Raw genomic sequence first — 13354 nt, 5'->3', positions numbered from 1 at the left:
GTCTCAAGACGGGCGTATAAAAAGTGTAAATGAACCTGTCACTGCGAAAGAGGCTAGTGACACTTCTAAACCTCTAGTGTCCGAGAGCACAGTAGTGGAGACTGAATACAGAACTGTACAAATAAAACCAAAGCCGCCGGAGGAACTCGGCCACACTCATCAAAAGTGTTCTGCCCTGGAAAATAGCAATCACTGTACTCCAAATTTACATGAAAATTTCCCTTCATTCTAACCAGGAAAGGACTGTTGTATGTGTGAAAGATCACGGAGAGATGGAAGGCCCATCTAGTGCCAGGAAAAGGAAAAGTGTGGACTCTCGCGTTGTTCCGTTGCAGCAAATCACCTTTAGAGAGTTTACCTCGGCGTTTTTCACGGATGGCGGTTCTCAGCTGGTCTAGCAAGTTTGCATAGCACACTCCAATTATTGTACTTCTCTTGGATAAAAAGGCTAACATAATAACGCCTATTGCGTCCTAAAATACTGTGGTCATCACCTTGCCAGCAGATGGTTGCGTTATGAACTTCTTTGACCTCGGGGACACAGGCCCCACCCACTGACGACTCTGAGCTTTATTCTCTGGCTCATAATAATGAACCCAAGTCTCATTTACAGTCACCAGACGCAAGAGAAAATCATCTTTTGACCTAAAACGATTCAACAAGACGCTGCATACTGATGCTTTGGTTGTCATTTGCTGATCCCTAAGGGATTTGGGGACCCAACGGGCTGTTAGCTTGCGCATACCTAAATGATCATGTAAGATTGTTGAAACGTTACCATGTGAAATGCCTAATGTCTGCGCTATTTCTTCCACCTGAACTCACTTATCAGAGTATACCAGATCCTTAAGTTTCTTACACATTTGTTCGTCGGTGGCATCCAGTGGGCGTCCAGACCTGGATTCATCTTCTAAAGACGTTCTACCGCGTTTGAATTCCTCTACCCAGAATTTAACCTGAGCATAAGATGGTGCAGAAGACCTATATGTCAAGGGTTAAATAATGTTGTAATAAAGATTTTTCCCGAGTTCAGGTAGACTCCAAACGCAGTAAATATGACAAAGCTGTTTATTTATCATGGAATCATGAACGTGATGAAAGTGGTATACGTAACTATAAAGCTATATAAGCTCTTGAGGTGTCGGGATTTTTAATGATAAAAACAGGTGCGTGATGTTAAAGTTAGCGCTAGACATGCGCACTCACTCACAGAACTAGAAAAACAAGTCTAACACACCCTTACTCCCCCGGGCATTCCAATAATAGTAACCACTATCAAAGGGAATTAACTCTCACACAATGAATGAATGAAAGAATGAATGAACAAATGAATGAACGCAAGTCAATTTGTCAATGAAACAAATTAAACATCAATTATTATAATGAATAAATTACATCCCGTGACATATAAACAACAGCAAACTCGCCGTGTATTTCCTTGCCTGTTTTACCTTTTAAATACAAAAACCGAATTATAGCACGGCACTCAACTTTTGATGAAAAGCATGCCTTTGCATCACTAAGCATACTAGACGCTGTCACACGCTACACGGTCATTGAGAATGAAAGCGAGATACAGTTATTTAAAGACCGAGGAAATAAGCACCGCCTTCAATTTTACCTGGGCTGAGTTTTACTAAACTTCGTAAGTTCAAGATTTCATCGTAACCTTAACTTACGATAAAAATCCGTCTTATCAAACTTCATAACTTAAGTTACGTTAATAAAATCATCGTAACTCCACGACAGCCTATGGGCTATCTTAAGTTAATATTTTTTTTCGTAAGTTAATTCTTAACTAAATAAAAATGGCTGCCCTCATGCTGTTCGATGTTCCAGAGCATTTTGAGACAAAATGAAAACAAACCTCTGCGTCCTCGTTGAAATTTTAGCGACAGAAGCGAAGTTCTCACACTGTGACAAATATAGAACTCATTGAACGCTAGGCTACAAGTTTTCGAAAACACGTAGGCCTAATTAGTTCACTGGAAATTTCCCATATTTTCACCTCCAAGAATACTTTTTAGGATACCACAGCCATATTTTGACACGGGTTTCAAATCGAGTTCAATCTCAACACAATAAATAATGACATGTGACGTCATATTCTATGTTTTGACATCATAATACAAATGATGAAGTGGCGGATCTAATATTGAAGAAACTGTTCTGTGTAACATAAAATACAAAGCGCATCTAAAATCAAAGGAGCAATTTCTCTCTCTCTCTCTCTCTCTCTCTCTCTCTCTCTCTCTCTCTCTCTCTCTCTCTCTTTCTCTCTCTCTCTCTCTCCGCGTGTGTTACTGTTTGACTTTTTTTAAAGTGACGGTGTCAATTTTGCGTAAATTTCACATACAAAATAACATAATTATATATATATATATATATATATATATATATATATATATATATACGTGACCCTCTCCCGGGCCCAATTTTTAGTCTGCATGCCAAAAATGAGCCATGCTACTATAGCGTTTCTCTACATTAACTTAAACCCAAGTGCGGTGATGGCGGAACAGAGAAACACTATGGTAAAATAATCCCCATTTATTACAATGCCCGCAATTACAATATACAATACAATAGTAAGCTGACAGAAACACGTCTGTCCTAGTCAGCAGTTAACAGACAAGAGAGAGCGAGGAGCTGTACACGTCACAGCAGGTGTGTGATCAGTGTACTACGTAATCGGAGGTGGCAGGGCAATTCGTGCATAGCACCTCCAGGACCACTACACTACTATACAGTAACAGTCACGTGCAAAAAGTATTCGGTCACAATGGCGGCGTGTTTACGTTTAAAAGCGAAAGCAAGAAGTAAATGACCTTGCCCTGCTATTTTTGGATTGTCAGGAAGTAGAATGTTTTTGTAAAATTAGAAATTGGTCACATGATACGTCATGTGGTACCTAGTTATCGTCTGCTGTTTACAAACAAAAGGGGAAAAATTACGAATTATTCAAAGATGGGTCGGAGAGGAAAAGAGATGGGATTAGAAGTTAAAAAGGTCATTGTGGAGTTATTGCAGGGTGGATACAGCCGGAGAAAGATTAGTGAGATGTTGAAGTTACCCAAATCGAGCGTTATTGATGTTTTTAAGAAATCTTCTGAATCGGGATCAGTTGAAAACAAACCCAGAAGTGGCCGGCCACCGAAAATCAAACCTCGGGACTATCGGCAGTTGGAGAGGATTGTGAAAACCAATCGCAGATGTTCGCTATCCGATATTACGGCAAAATTTAATGAAGAGAGGCAATATCCAGCGAGTAAAAGGACAGTACAACATAACTTGCACAAAAATAATTTTCGGAGGAGTGTTGCCAAGAAGAAACTTGTCATTAAAGAAGTGAATCGGAAGAAACGACTTGCTTGGTGTCGGGGGAAGAGACAGTGGGCTGTTAACAACTGGAAACGTGTGATTTTCTCAGATGAAAGCAAAATCATGATAGGACATGATGAAAGAGTTCGGATTTGGAGGAAAAGAGATGAAGGATGGCGACCCGATCTCGTTCAACAGCACACGCCGCGCGCTAAGTACGAAGTGATGATATGGGGGTGCATTTGTTGGGAGGGTGTTGGAACTATGACGCCAGTGGAAGGCAATATCAACGCTGCTAAGTATCAGGACATTTTAGAGGACAACCTGTGGCCAGTTTTGGCAAGACATTTTCCACAAAATGGATACTTTTTCCAGGACGACAATGCGCCTGTCTATCGAGCCAGATCAACCCAGGAATATGTGGCCCGAAATCACATCAACTGTTTAAGCTGGCCTGCCCAGTCACCAGACTTTAATATCATTGAAAATGTGTGGCTTTACATTAAAAGAAAACTTCAGTCCCGCACAGCTTTTATAAAATCGAGATCTGATTTGATCGAGGAAATTCGGCGCATATGGACGACCATCACACCTGCCTACATTCAGAGCTTGTATGGATCTATCCCGAGACGCATTCTGCATGCTATAAGATTAAAAGGACACCTAACGAAGTATTGAATTGTAAGTAGTTCACTTTTTATTCTTGGTGTATGTTTTCATAAAAATTTCAGCCAGCAAAATATTGATGCGTTCGTCGTCAGCGTAAACACGCCGCCATTGTGACCGAATACTTTTTGCACGTGCTAACAAACTCTGTATATAAAATTCTACTGAGGCTTTTGAATGAGTCTCAGTGTATCCTTATGAAAATGAGGGGAGGGATCCTACCATGGTAGGTCTACATATAGCAAATTATTTATATTTTATTATACGCAAATGCTGTAATATAATTTATTCATTGTATTTTGTACAATATGGTGTTGTTCTAATTTGTTCTTTGAAATATACTCCAACGTTACACTTGGATTATTTTACATTTATAAAATTTCAGGATTATCACAGCCGGGCTTGCTATCAAACAGAGATATTGACTATTTTTTTTCCTATATACCGATTCAACAATAATGTGTAGGCGAGGGTCAGAACGACCGTCCCCCGAGCTTGAAATTAAGAAAATGAATAATTATATCGGTCTACATATAGAGATAGGGGTACACAGTATCCCCCCACCCCCGAGTTGGTAGAACACATATTTGTCTATTTCCAATACATGTGTACTTCCATTTTTAAAATACCAAGACACGTTTGATTTGTCTATACCGACCACATAGTCACGAATAGTGTACATCATTCCGTAACCAAGAGCAAAAATGTACATTTTCTGGTGTACATCTTCTACACTCTTTACAGGGCATGTGTTGGTAAATGCACCGAAAAATTCAATATCGCTGAAAAATGGTGAGACGGAAAATTTGCAGGTTTTTCTCTTCGTACATGTATATGTACATATATTTTGTTATGTGAAGTATATATATTAAGAGGATGGTCCAGTGTATTGTACAGTGTATGTACATTGTAGTCATTTACAATAGTTTGTTGATTGATTGTATCTTGAGAATTTTTCACTCATATGGAGACGTCAACAAATTAAGACCGGTGAAGGGCTTCAAATTTAAGCCTATGCTCGGCGCTTACGGCCATTGAGCAGTGAGGGTTCTTTAGTGTGCCACCCTACTGTGACACGGGACATCCGTTTAAAAAATAAGGTCATCTCCGAGGAACCGTGACTTTCACACCTGATACCGAGCGTTTGGCGATGGGACTGTCACTATCTGTTTTAACGACTTAGGTCTGTCGTGGCCGGTACTCGAACCCCAACCTTCCGCATGCGAGGTGAGCGCTCTACCTCTAGGCCGAAGCGGCGGTTGCAATAGTTTAAAATGTATTTCCGTTTTCATATCCTTTTTACAATAGTTTGAAATGTATTTCAAAAAGAATAGAACATAGAACTTATTTTATTTTCCAATCAAGGGCCCTCAAGGGGCAGCATGAAAATACATACAAATAATGTACATATACAAGTAAAGAAAGAAGTGATTACGTAACACATACTGTCATAGTTATATACAAATACAGTGGCATATATTGTTCAAAATAAATTTTCCAGTTATATTTAGAATGGATGGCTCTTCAGAACATAGTATGTAAATGAATTTTTGTTCATCATTGAGTTTGGTAACATTTTTAACTGTTTTTTCTATAGCACCACAAAAAGATTTTCTTTCATCAGCAAAATTTTCACATTTAATCAAAAAAATGAATCTCATCACCTAATGAACCGTTCATTCCTAGTAATACCAGAATATCTACCAACTTCAATCATTAATTCATGAGCTGATATCCGTAACTTACAAATAGATCTTCTAATATCATAATTTTTAATTTTATTAAGATAGTTCTCAAAACCAAAGTGCTCCTTAAGTTTAAAATAAGTGCACAGTTTCCCATCAATTAATTAATTTCGATTATTGTAACAGGTTTCAGTGTATTTATCACAAAGTAATTTCTTTACAAATCTTAAATCTATACTGCCTAAAATATGAATACGATTGATATTTCGTATGCAATCATAAAAAAAAAACAAATATATTTTTGTACAAAAATTTCTTAAGATTTTAGTAATTATTTATTTTGAACTTTATTTGCTTTAAAATTGTTAAATCTCCAATGAGGACCCCATCAACTGCTGTAAATCCATATTGAATTTACATGTACTATGAAATACTGAAAGCGAAAGTAACAAATGCGATTGCGCAGCGTCAGATCGTAAGTTGCGGATATTTCGCAAGTTAAGTTTACGATGGAAACTTAAGAACACGTTAGTAAAACAGAAGCATCGTATCTTGAATTAAAACGTACGAAATTCTTAAGTAAGAATTTCTTGGGTAAGATAAGAAGTTTAGTAAAACTCAGCCCTGGTCTGTAAACCCCTGTCAATGAGGAGAAATTTAGCTTCAGATTGGATGCTACAAATTGATGGACGTTTAGTTACTAATCCGTGTGTATACATTGTCCACATTGTCTCTCGATCGAGGCGTCCGTGAAATCTTTTGATGTTTACCACGTAGTATGCCAGCTCAATAGAGAAAGTTTTGATAAGAAAATTATGGCTTTGTATTACATATATAGTCACAAAATATAATGTATAGAGTAGAAAATCTTACATATAATTACATCAATTATAATAAATTATGATGGATTGTGTTTAGGAAGAGGTGCGATAGAAAATTATGGATGGTTAGAACATAATTTACATGGACATGGATTTTATGCTCAAGAGACTGTACCGACTCTCATTGGAAATGTCGTGTTTATATATTATTATCAAAATTTTAATTAGGAGTAAATACGTCATTAAAATTCCGTTTATATTCAGTTGAAATTTTATCAGCGTCATTTTACGACGAAACATGGCAACAAAAGTAACTGTAACTCTATCAGAAGAGAAATTATCCGCTGTAAGGGCCCTTTTTGCATACAATGGTTGGGATTGGGATGTCGAGGAAGAAGAAGTTATATCTGAGGAAGTACCCTCTTCGCCTGGACCAGCTATTGAGGGAAATGCCGGAAGAGCTGAATGTCCCGACTGTTGGTGTAGGCCGTGCGTTATGGACGAGTCGCACATTTTAAGAGGATCACACAAGATACACATTGCATTTGAAATATTTTATATGAAGCACGGAAATAGCAATGAACTCTTAAATGAACAGGAACAATGTGCTTTATATTAAATATTTCTTCACTTAGGGCAGTTATGTTCAATTAAGAGTTCATTACTATTTCCGTGCTTTATATGTACAATATAATGTATGATTACAATAAAATCCTAATGTATCATTACAATACAAATCCTAATTTATCGTTACTATACAAATCCTAATGTACAATATAATGTATCATTACAATAAAAATCCTAATGTATCATTACAATACAAATCCTAATTTATCGTTACTATACAAATCCTAATGTACAATATATTGTATCATTACAATACAAATCCTAGTGTACAATATAATGTACCATTACAATACAAATCCTATTGTATCATTACCCAACAAATCCAAAAGTATCATTATAATACAAATGTCAATGTGTCATTATAATACAGGTCATAATATACAATACAATGTATCATTACAATACAAATCCTAATGTATCATTAAAATACAAATCCTAATGTGTCATTAAAATACAAATCCTAATGTACAATATAATGTATCATTACAATACAAATCCTAATGTATCGTTACAATACTACAAATCCTAATGTATCATTTCAATACAGATCATAATGTATCATTACAATACAAACCCTAATGTATCATTACAATACAAATCCTAATATATCATTACAATACAAATCCTAATGTATCATTACAATACAAATCCTAGTGTACAATAAAATGTATCATTACAATACAAATCCTAATGTATCATTACAATACAAATCCTAATGTATCATTACAATACAAATCCTAGTGTATAACTACAATACAAATCCTAGTGTATAACTACAATACAAATCCTAGTGTATAACTACAATACAAATCCTAGTGTATAACTACAATACAAATCCTAGTGTATAACTACAATACAAATCCTAATAATCCCAGATACATTGTATCTGTGTTTTCTCTTCCACTATTAAAAACTGGGCGCCACCAAATAACTGAAAAATTGTTGAGTGTGGCGGAAAACAGTCCAAAAAAATCCTAATATACGATATAATGTATCATTACAATTCTACTTTTAGATTTGCAAAGTTTATTCAAAGTATGACCCTTAGCTTTAGTTATAAAATCATTAACGTCTTCCTCGACGGTATCATATATTTTAAAACTGGGTTTTAAAGAAGATTTACCATTTTAGAAAAGTCTGGTTTTGTTGTCATTTAATAAAGATATAAATTCTTAAAGCATATCATACATTTATATCAGTTTCCTGTATAAGGTTGTTCCTAAAGACGACAAGCTTTGTTAAAAACCCATACCCGTGGTTTACAACTGTTCTACACATGTACGCGAACAATATACCCCTCTTCACTTCAGAAAATGGCTCTTCGGAAGGAAGGAAGTGCAAGTTATTTTCCCTCAAAACTTCACCAACAGGAATGAATTCGTACTTGAAACTTGTTAAACCCTTTTTACATGTAGGTTGTGCTTAAAATGATAGCAAATGCATGTTAGTTCTTTATGTACTATGAGCACTTACTGCATCTAAAGAAGACTGTGGATTTTCATCGTACGGGCATTTTTATATATATCTTGTAAACTGCAATCAGGGGCCACAACATAAAGAGGTTTATTCTCAACATATCAATACACATGTCCTTTATATTTGAGACACATGCGTTTTTTGTTGTTTTTTTTGTGCTTACAAATTGTTATCATAACTTATTGATGTCTTTTTCACTTATGTTATCAATATTATTGTAATATATGTTATTTGCAACCTAAAGCAATACTGCTTTTGGAAATAAACAATACAATACATTGTATGATTCACGAAGGAGCCATTGTTAACACGACAGTTTTGAAGCATATGTTATACCTTGGTATTTTCAATTAATTCAGGAACAGAAACTAAAAAGTTGCGATACAAACGAGACACGCTGATACATTTCACCAGATATATATATATATATATACACACACACATTTCTTTCCAAAAATATTCTTGTCATTTCTTACTTACTTAATCCTCTTCGTGCATGTCTATACATAAGGCTTAAATCAGCTCCCGCCACACTTGTCTGTCCCTTGCCTTCTTTTCTGCTTCTTTCCAGGTTAGTTCCATCTCTTTCAACTCTTCATCTATCATTTTTCTCCAGGTTTATTTTGGTCTTCCCCTCGTTCTTTTCCCTTCAGGAGTCCATCTGAGAGCGACATTTGCTGGGCATACTTTGTTCATTCTCATGCCGTGCCCTAGCCACCTCCATCTGTGTTGTTTAATTTCTAATTGGATGCTCTTTTGAGATGGTTTACTCCATAGGTCTTTATTTGAGATCTTTTTCGGTCAATAGCTTTTGCAGATTCTCCTAAGGCAGGTGTTAATGGAAGGATTACAGCTTCTTCAGGTCGCTCTGAACACGTTTCCAGCACATTTGTCATTTCTGGTTGGATTAAAAAAAAGCGAAAAGCTCTGATTTAGGAAATGCAAAAATAGCGGTGTTCGCTGTTATTTATTTTTGCGTCTGTTGCAAATGTACATGTGCATACATGGTATGTATACTTTAAAGAACATTAGCTGTCAAAGTGATGGCAACCATTATTTTTCTCTCAAAATCTCTCATTGGCATAGGAATATAATGATGACTAACAAAAACATGTATTTTTTACATAAACAAAAGAAACCTGATAAAACTACGTTAGACAACAGCTTTTAGTGTAAAGAAATATATAAAGAAGAATTATTGTCTTGTAGGACAAAATTATTTAATCACCAAAATATGCATGTGCCTGTTTTGAAGTTAAAAAGTGTTTGAAATAATTAAATGCTGGTGTTATTAATAGAGATCAATTTTCATTGAATTCAATTTTTAGTGAGAACATTACAGACAATGCCCCTTTAAATCATAACTTTACGTTTGAAAATACATAAGAGTATGAACTGCGACGCTTCACGCCGGCGTACTTCATAAGGAGCTAACACGCCTCACGCCGGCGTACTTCATAAGGAGCTAACACGCCTCACGCCGGCGTACTTCATAAGGAGCTAACACGCCTCACGCCGGCGTACTTCATTAGGAGCTAACACGCCTCACGCCGGCGTACTTCATAAGGAGCTAACACGCCTCACGCCGGCGTACTTCATTAGGAGCTAACACGCCTCCGCCGGCGTACTTCATTAGGAGCTAACACGCCTCACGCCGGCGTACTTCATTAGGAGCTAACACGCCTCACGCCGGCGTACTTCATTAGGAGTTAACACGCCTCACCCCGGCGTACTTCATTAAGAGCTAACACGCCTCACGCCGGCGTACTTCATTAGGAGCTAACACGCCTCACGCTGGCGTACTTCATTAGGAGCTAACACGCCTCACGCCGGCGTACTTCATTAGGAGCTAACACGCCTCACGCTGGCGTACTTCATTAGGAGCTAACACGCCTCACGCCGGCGTACTTCATTAGGAGCTAACACGCCTCACGCTGGCGTACTTCATTAGGAGCTAACACGCCTCACGCCGGCGTACTTCATTAGGAGCTAACACGCCTCACGCCGGCGTACTTCATTAGGAGTTAACACGCCTCCGCCGGCGTACTTCATTAGGAGCTAACACGCCTCACGCCGGCGTACTTCATTAGGAGCTAACACGCCTCACGCCGGCGTACTTCATTAGGAGTTAACACGCCTCGCCCCGGCGTACTTCATTAGGAGCTAACACGCCTCACGCCGGCGTACTTCATTAGGAGCTAACACGCCTCACGCTGGCGTACTTCATTAGGAGCTAACACGCCTCACGCCGGCGTACATCATTAGGAGCTAACACGCCTCACGCTGGCGTACTTCATTAGGAGCTAACACGCCTCACGCCGGCGTACTTCATTAGGAGCTAACACGCCTCACGCCGGCGTACTTCATTAGGAGTTAACACGCTTCACGCCGGCGTACTTCATTAGGAGCTAACACGCCTTACGCCGGCGTACTTCATTAGGAATTAACACGCTTCACGCCGGCGTACTTCATTAGGAGCTAACACGCCTCACGCCGGCGTACTTCATTAGGAGTTAGCACGCCTCACGCCGGCGTACTTCATTAGGAGCTAACACGCCTCACGCCGGCGTACTTCATTAGGAGTTAACATGCTTCACGCCGGCGTACTTCATTAGGAGCTAACACGCCTTACGCCGGCGTACTTCATTAGGAATTAACACGCTTCACGCCGGCGTACTTCATTAGGAGCTAACACGCCTCACGCCGGCGTACTTCATTAGGAGTTAACACGCCTCACGCCGGCGTACTTCATTAGGAGTTAACACGCCTCCGCCGGCGTACTTCATTAGGAGTTAAAACGCCTCACGCCGGCGTACTTCAAAAGGAGCTAACACGCCTCACGCCGGCGTACTTCATTAGGAGTTAACACGCCTCACGCCGGCGTACTTCATTAGGAGCTAACACGCCTCACGCCGGCGTACTTCATTAGGAGCTAACACGCCTCCGCCGGCGTACTTCATTAGGAGCTAACACGCCTCACGCCGGCGTACTTCATAAGGAGCTAACACGCTTCACGCCGGCGTACTTCATAAGGAGCTTACACGCTTCACGCCGGCGTACTTCATTAGGAGCTAACACGCCTCACACCGGCGTACTTCATAAGGAGCTAATACGCCTCACGTCGGCGTACTTCAATAAGGAGTTAACACGTTCCACGCCGGCGTACTTCATTAGGAGCTAACACGCCTCACGCCGGCGTACTTCATAAGGAGCTAACACGTTTCACGCCGGCGTACTTCATTAGGAGCTAACACGCCTTACGCCGGCGTACTTCATTAGGAGCTCTCACGCCGGCGTACTTCATAAGGAGCTAACACGCCTCACGCCGGCGAATTCATAAGGAACTAACACACCTCACGCCGGCGTACTTCAATAAGGAGTTAACACGTTCCACGCCGGCGTACTTCATTAGGAGCTAACACGCCTCACGCCGGCGTACTTCATAAGGAGCTAACACGTTTCACGCCGGCGTACTTCATTAGGAGTTAACACGCTTCACGCCTGCGTACCTCATTAGGAGCTAACACGCCTCACGCCGGCGTACTTCATTAGGAGCTAACACGCCTCACGCCGGCGTACTTCATTAGGAGCTAACACGCCTCACGCTGGCGTACTTCATTAGGAGCTAACACGCCTCACGCCGGCGTACATCATTAGGAGCTAACACGCCTCACGCTGGCGTACTTCATTAGGAGCTAACACGCCTCACGCCGGCGTACTTCATTAGGAGCTAACACGCCTCACGCCGGCGTACTTCATTAGGAGTTAACACGCTTCACGCCGGCGTACTTCATTAGGAGCTAACACGCCTTACGCCGGCGTACTTCATTAGGAATTAACACGCTTCACGCCGGCGTACTTCATTAGGAGCTAACACGCCTCACGCCGGCGTACTTCATTAGGAGTTAGCACGCCTCACGCCGGCGTACTTCATTAGGAGCTAACACGCCTCACGCCGGCGTACTTCATTAGGAGTTAACATGCTTCACGCCGGCGTACTTCATTAGGAGCTAACACGCCTTACGCCGGCGTACTTCATTAGGAATTAACACGCTTCACGCCGGCGTACTTCATTAGGAGCTAACACGCCTCACGCCGGCGTACTTCATTAGGAGTTAACACGCCTCACGCCGGCGTACTTCATTAGGAGTTAACACGCCTCCGCCGGCGTACTTCATTAGGAGTTAAAACGCCTCACGCCGGCGTACTTCAAAAGGAGCTAACACGCCTCACGCCGGCGTATTTCATTAGGAGTTAACACGCCTCACGCCGGCGTACTTCATTAGGAGCTAACACGCCTCACGCCGGCGTACTTCATTAGGAGCTAACACGCCTCCGCCGGCGTACTTCATTAGGAGCTAACACGCCTCACGCCGGCGTACTTCATAAGGAGCTAACACGCTTCACGCCGGCGTACTTCATAAGGAGCTTACACGCTTCACGCCGGCGTACTTCATTAGGAGCTAACACGCCTCACACCGGCGTACTTCATAAGGAGCTAATACGCCTCACGTCGGCGTACTTCAATAAGGAGTTAACACGTTCCACGCCGGCGTACTTCATTAGGAGCTAACACGCCTCACGCCGGCGTACTTCATAAGGAGCTAACACGTTTCACGCCGGCGTACTTCATTAGGAGCTAACACGCCTTACGCCGGCGTACTTCATTAGGAGCTCTCACGCCGGCGTACTTCATAAGGAGCTAACACGCCTCACGCCGGCGAATTCATAAGGAACTAACACACCTCACGCCGGCGT

The sequence above is a fragment of the Ostrea edulis genome, chromosome 2 (genome assembly GCF_947568905.1).
Source record: "Ostrea edulis chromosome 2, xbOstEdul1.1, whole genome shotgun sequence".
In the NCBI taxonomy this organism is placed as follows: domain Eukaryota; kingdom Metazoa; phylum Mollusca; class Bivalvia; order Ostreida; family Ostreidae; genus Ostrea; species Ostrea edulis.
This window is presented reverse-complemented; position numbering follows the sequence as displayed.